The sequence below is a fragment of the Lipotes vexillifer genome, unplaced genomic scaffold (assembly GCF_000442215.2).
Source record: "Lipotes vexillifer unplaced genomic scaffold, Lipotes_vexillifer_v1.1 scaffold1315, whole genome shotgun sequence".
NCBI classification, from domain to species: domain Eukaryota; kingdom Metazoa; phylum Chordata; class Mammalia; order Artiodactyla; family Lipotidae; genus Lipotes; species Lipotes vexillifer.
In genome coordinates this window covers 985,496-992,465 of record NW_006785785.1, presented here as the reverse complement: position 1 = coordinate 992,465, position 6,970 = coordinate 985,496, and the positions used below count along the sequence as shown (strand labels likewise).

General features: G+C 45.3%; 1 protein-coding gene across 2 annotated transcripts in view; it reads right to left on the bottom strand.

The window, feature by feature from the left end:
- Positions 1 to 6,970, bottom strand: part of SMYD3 (SET and MYND domain containing 3) — a 727,677-nt gene that overhangs the window by 43,007 nt on the left and 677,700 nt on the right. The gene's annotated exons all lie outside the window — the stretch shown is intronic.

The following is a 6,970-nucleotide window of genomic DNA, read 5'->3' as shown; positions in this document are numbered from 1 at the left end:
AAAAAAAAAAAAAAAAAAAGTGATGTCCCTATCAGACAAGCAACTCCTCCCCAGCATCTAATAACTCAGTCATTTCCTCAAACTGGCCTTTTTTTTTTTTTTGCTCATCCACAAGGGACGTCTTTATGAAACTGTTCTGGGCATTTTGCAGGAAATGAAATCAGCTGGGAAAAAGACAATGTGTTATTTCACCTAGGCAAAGAGGTCTGGCAAGCACAGCAAGAACCTTTCCAAATCCCTCTTGGGCACCAAAGTACTACTTGCAACACTTGTTAATGCAATGGATCAGTTTATCCTGCTAACTCCGTGACACTGCAAGACGGCATAGGGAACCAGCAGCAGTCCCAGCTCGGGGCACTGTGACATGTGTCTCTGTCGGTAACCAACGTTTATGTGCTTACTGTCTATGTTTTCCTTGAGGAGGGCTGTGGAGCAGGGCTCAGCCAGATGGATTATCGTTTTCTATAGTTAATGAGTTTATCTGTCTCTTAGGAAAGAAATGGAGAGAGAGACAGAGAGAGACAGAAAGGCGGGGGGAGGGAGGGAAACAGAGAGAATGTGTCCGCGCTCCTAGGAGCATGCTGGTCTTTTTTAGCCTCCAGCCAGACTGCTTCTGATAGCCGGAGGGTCACATGTGTTTGGAAGCCACTGAAGAAGTGACACTGAGCGGCTTCCGCAGGACAGGCAGCCTCCTCTCATCCCCTCGTTTCTTTCTCCAGAATTACTGCCTGACTCCTTTTTCTCGGAGCCGCTGCCTCCCCCCATCACCAGCTCTCCTCTCGTTCTTTCTGATTAGTTCTCATTGTCAGGCCCAATGACAGCTGATTAGATTTTTAAAAACATTCTAATCTTAAACACGTATATGTGGTGTGTGTGTGTGTGTGTGTGTGTGTGTGTATGTGTCAGTGGCATAAGAAATTTCTTCCCCAGAAGACTGCTCTAAGGAATTCTGTTTATGTAATCGTTCTTGGCTTTTTCTCAAAATATGGATAAAAGAGTGCTATGTGCCTAGAGGCTTTACATCCCTCCCCCACCTCAGTTCCTTGCCTCCCCCCGCCCGCTTCCTTCCCTCCTGGAATATTTATTGAGTACCAACAATTAGCCAAGCACTGTTCTAGGTGCTGGGTACTTTTCTAGAAAAGCGTTACCTCAGTTAATCCTCACAATAATGTGTGGTTAACATTATTATTTCCATTTTACATATAAGAAAACTGCAGCTCATAGAGGTTAAATAATTGTCCTAAATCACATAACTAGTACAGTGCAAAACTGGTCTGTCTCTAGCTGGTAATCGTTTTATGGTGCTATAAGCTATTAGCAGACAGGCCTCTCTCTTTGTAATCAGATCTGGTAAAATAACATGCCTAATTCTTCATGCCACAGTAGACTCCAGAAATTGATTTGTTAATGATGACAGCCAATGGGCAAGATCCTGATCACTTTGGGGACAAGTCAAGAATGAGCTTCTAAACCTCTTCACTTGTCAATAAGCATGGAATTTTGACATTCCATTTGCTTTTCCTTTTGGGGATACCAAGCTCATGGGAAGCACAGTGAGCATGTCAAAATTATCTGCAGGCCACGGCTTCAGAGATAGCTGAAAATTGTCTACAGTTAACATACAGCTTCTTTACAAACAGTGGCCCTAGTAAACAGTTAAGAGTGCAGGAGCAGTCTGCAGGGTAGGGTTAGAGTGGAGGTGGGGTGGGTAAGAGCCGGAAATCAAAGTTCAAAGACAATGACGTTTTCGCAGGACTCCAAGCAGGCTCAGCTCGTTAATCTCAGCAGCTGCCCAGCGGCTACTGTCATCCAGTGCCATAATGATGACAAAATCTGCTTCCTTACGTTACAAATACCGTGTTAAAAGTAACAGCCTCTGATAAAGGCTTGAGTTTCAGAAGAGTCACCTCATGCCCTTTGCTGCATTTCTTGTCAGAAACCGTCTTCCACCTAGAGCCTCACTGTGCATCTTCTGGGGGTGACAGACACGGTGCGGCACTAATTTGGCCATGATTTCCAGACCAGACTCAGGTGGGAATAAAAAAGGTGGTAGCAATTTCCTTCCTACTGGGGAGGCTTTGGCTTCCTCCAAGCCCTCTCAAACCCCCATGCTGTCACACTGAGTGAATGCCACCAAGAGGTCCACACCTCTGCAGCATGCACTAGCTTACCAGCCCTCTTTCCTCCAAATAGGCCCTCCTGGCATCCATGAGACACACCTCTCGAGCCCTCAGCACTGCTCGCCCCCGCCCCTCCGCCCCAATCTCTCAGCCTCTGCCCTGCTCTCCACACAGCTCGTCTGCAGTGACTGCCCACAGGGGTCAGGCTGACATGCAAACTCCTAACCCTGGCCATGGGCCCCAGATGCCCTGGCTCACTCCTACCTCTCTTTTATGACTACACAGAATTTTATCCTTACTAATGCTTTTTTTTTTTGCCTTAAACCTGCATTGCCTGATGATAGTTACCCTGCTTTCTTCGGGTTAGTGCTGTCATGGTATCTCTCTTTCCATCTTACTACTTTTAGCCATTTGGTGTTGCTTTCTCCTTAAGCAGCATGTAACTTTGTTTTTATTTTTAAACCCACCTGATAATCTCTATGTTTTAATATTTAAATTTAATCACAATCCGTTTATATTTACGGTGATACATGTGGATTTATAACCTTCTTGTCATTGTTATCTAGAATTTTGCTTTCACCTTTTGATAGAAACATGGGAAAAACAGTTACTTTGGTGGTCATTATTAATTATATTTACTGACATCTCAATAATTTCTATACTCACTATTGTTCCATGCATCCTACAACTTCCCTCTGGGATTACTTTTCTTCTTGTAATATACATCATTTAACGATTCTTTTAGTGAGGTTCTTTGAGGTTCTTCTAAAATATCTTTATTTCATTCTTGCTCTTGAAAGATAGTTTAGCTACAGAGAATTCTTCCTCAACAATTATTTTCCTTAACATGTTGAAGATATTCTTCCATGTGTTCTGGCATCAATGGCTGTTGTTGAGAAATGGCTGTCAACCTAACTGATATCAGGCTTCAAGATCCTTTATCCTTGATGTTTTCAAGTTTCACTACAATATCTCCAAGTTTGGATTTCTTTTATTGATCCTACTCAGTACTGGGAAGTATGCTTTAAATTTGAGGACTCATGTCTTTTAAAACTTCTGGCAAAATAAAAATTTGCTGGCTCTTTGTTCTGTTTTTTTTTGTTTAGAACCTCATATTAGAAGTCTATTGGAGAGTCTCCAAAATATACAGACAGCTCATACAACTCAACAACAACAAAAACAAACAACCCATTCGAAAAATTGGCGGAAGACCTTAAGAGACATTTCTCCAAATAAGACACACAGATGGCCAGTAGGCACCTGAAAAGATGCTCAACATCACTAATTATTAGAGAAATGCAAATAAAACCTACAATGAGGTACCACCTCCCACTGCTGGAGAGGGTGTGGAGAAAAGGGAACCCTCCTACATTGTTGGTGGGAATGTAAGGTGGTGCAGCCACAATGGAAAACAGTGGGGAGGTTCCTCAAAAAACTAAAAATATAATTATCATGTGATTCAGCAGTCCCACTGCTGGGCATATACCTGCACAGAACTGTAATTCCACAAGATACATGCGGGCTCAGAGTTAAGAGGGTGGAGTAGAGGACGTGGAGTTTGCATCTCCTCACAGGGTACAGCAGGGAGGCATCGGATCAGTTCTCGAGGAGCGCCTGCTGGGTGCTGCTGGGGGACCTCAGACACCTGGGGGGGCAGGAGGGGGCCCCCGTGCAACCGCGTGGGGTGTGGTAGGGAAGGAAGAGGGGAAGAGGGTGGAGGCGGGATGGACCCTGGGGGTGGGGGCTGAGGGAGAGGAGCTGTTCCCACACTCGGGGGCACCCACTCATGGCGGGGGATCAGCAGGGATGGGGGTACCTTCGGGGGCTCAGGGGGATGGAGAGGACTGCGGCGATTGGTCTGTGGGGACTGGGAAAAAGGGGGGCCTGTGCACGTAGTCCAGGCTGCGGACCTGCGCACTCTGGCCTGGGTTGTATGCCTCCTGGTGGGGAGGGGAACTGGGTGCCAGACAGTAGGTTTTGGAGGGTGGACCCCGGGAGGGGACAGCTGTTGGCGGTGAGGAGACGGCCTGGAGTAGCAGGGGGAAGGGTTCCACGGCCGGAAGGTTGGGGGGCGCCTGGGACACCAGGGAAGCGGGGCACCTGTGTTGAGTGGCATGCAGAGAGCAGGGCCACCATTGTGGTGCCCCTTGCTGCCCACCCTCCTTGGGCAGTGGCGGAGGCACACACCTGAGCAGGCTTGCCCACCCCTCAAGCCCTGACAAGCCTGCTAGGGTGCCTGGCCTGAGCCCTGCCCCCGCCAAGGCCACCTCTGACGATGAAGGTCCCAGGCATGGGACCTGCCGCCGCCAAAGCCTCTGTGGGCCGCATGGGTCCCGGTCCTGAGCCCTGCCCCACCAAGGCCTCCTCTGGCTGCACGGGTCCCTGTGGGCCCAAGCAATGCCCACGCAAAGGCTTTGTGGGCCATGCAGGTCCTGGCGACCCACTTGCCGCCCCTGACAAAACCTCCTCTGGCTTTGCGGGTCCAGGTGGACCGAGCGCCACCCCCCTCCAAAGCCTCCTCTGGCTGTGCCGGTCCCTGCAGATATGCCCTTGGAAGCCTGCGCCCCAGCTGGCCCGTGCGGGCATGTGTGCTCCGGGCCAGCTTCGGGAGCAGACACTGGTGAAAGGAACACATGCAGAGGTGGGGCTGACACCGCAAGTCGAGAGACCTACCTAGAGGTCTTGGAGGCCCTCCTGGGGAGGCAGGAGTTGGATGTAGCTCATGGGCGGGGCAAGGACACTGATTGCAGAGGCACCAGGGAATTATTATTTTATTTATTTATTTTTTATTTTTAAATTTTATTTTTCCTGTTGTGTTTTGTGGTGGTTGTTTCAATTTTACTTTTTCTAGTATATTTTTTATTTTTCTAGTTTTATTTAATTTTCTATTCTTTATTATCGTTCTGCTCTTTTTTGTTTGTCTGTTTTTTTGTTTTGTTTTGTTTGTTTTTGTTTTTTTTGCCACAGAGTGCAGCTTGCAGGGTCTTGGTTCCCAGGCCAGTGATCAGGCTTGAGCCCTTCTGTGGGGAGCGCCAAATCCAGGCCGCTGGGCTAACAGGGAACTTCAGGCTTCAGAGAATATTAATCGGTGTGACTCTCTCAGGGGTCCTCATCTCGGCACCAAGACCTAGCTCCAAGCAACTGCCTGCAAACTCCAGTGCTGGGTGCCTCAGGCCAAACAACCAGCAAGACAGGAACACAGCCCTACCCATCAACAAAAATGAGATCACAGAGAAATATGTTATAGATGAAGGAGCAAGGTAAAAACCTAGAAGACCAAATAAATGAAGAGGAAATAGGCAACCTACCTGAAAAAGAATTCAGAGTAATGATAGTAAAGATGATCCAAGATCTCAGAAATAGAATGGAGGCATGGATCAAGAAAATACAAGAAATGTTTAACAAGGACCTAGAAGAACTAAAGAACAAAAAACAAGTGATGAACAACACAATAACTAAAATGAAAACTACACTAGAAAGAATCAATAGCAGAATAACTGAGGCAGAAGAACGATTAAGTGAGCTGGAAGATAGAATGGTGGAAATAACTGCTGAGGAGCAGAATAAAGAAAAAAGAATGAAAAGAAATGAGGACAGTCTCAGAGACCTCTGGGACAACATTAAATGCACCAACAACTGAATGATAGCGGTCCCAGAAGAAGAAGAGAAAGAGAAAGGGTCTGATAAAATATTTGAAGAGATTATAGTCATAAACTTCCCTAACATGGGAAAGGAAATAGCTACCCAAGTCCAGGTGCAGAGTCCCATACAGGATAAACCCAAGGAGAAACACACCGAGACACATATTGATCAAATTAACAAAAATTTAATTCAAAGAAAAAAGATTTAAAGCAGCAAGGGAAAAGCAACAAATAACATACAAGAGAATCCCCATAAAGTTATCAGCTGATTTTTCATCAGAAACTCTGCAGGCCAAAATAGAGTAGCAGGATATATTTAAAGTGAAGAAAGGGAAAAATCTACAACCAAGATTACTCTACTCAGCAAGGACCTTATTCAGATATGACAGAGAAATCAAAAGCTTTAGAGACAAGCAAAAGCTAAGAGAATTCAGCACCACCAAACCAGCTTTACAACAAACGCTAAAGGAACTTCTCTAGGTGGGAAGCACAAGAGAAGAAAAAGACCTACAAAAACAAACCGAAAACAATTAAGAAAACGTTAATAGAAACATACACATTGATAATTACCTTAAATGTAAATGGATTAAATGCTCCAACCAAAAGACAGACGGGCTGAAAGGATACAAAAACAAGACCCATATATATGCTGTCTACAAGACACCCACTTCAGACCTAGGCACACATACAAACTGAAAGTGAGGAGATGGAAAAAGATATTCCATGCAAATGAAAATCAAAACAAAGCTGGAGTAGCAATACTCACATCAGACAAAATAGACTTTAAAATAAAGAATATTACAAGAGACAAGGAAGGACACTACATAATGATCAAGGGATCAATCCAAGAAAAAGAGGTAACAATTATAAATATATAGGCACCCAATGTAGGAGCACCTCGATACATGAGGCAAATGCTGACAGCCATAAAAGGGGAAATCGACAGTAACACAATAAAAGTAGGGGACTTTAACACCTCACTTACACCAATGGACAGATCATCCAGACAGAAAATTAATAAGGAAATACAACCTTTAAATGACACATTAGACCATATGGACTTCACTGTTATTTATAGGACATTCCATCTGAGAGCAAATTGATATTTACAGGACATTCCACCTGAGAGCAGCAGAAGATACTTTCTTCTCAAGTGCTCATGGAACATTCTCCAGGATAGATCACATCCTGGGTCACAAATCAAGCCTC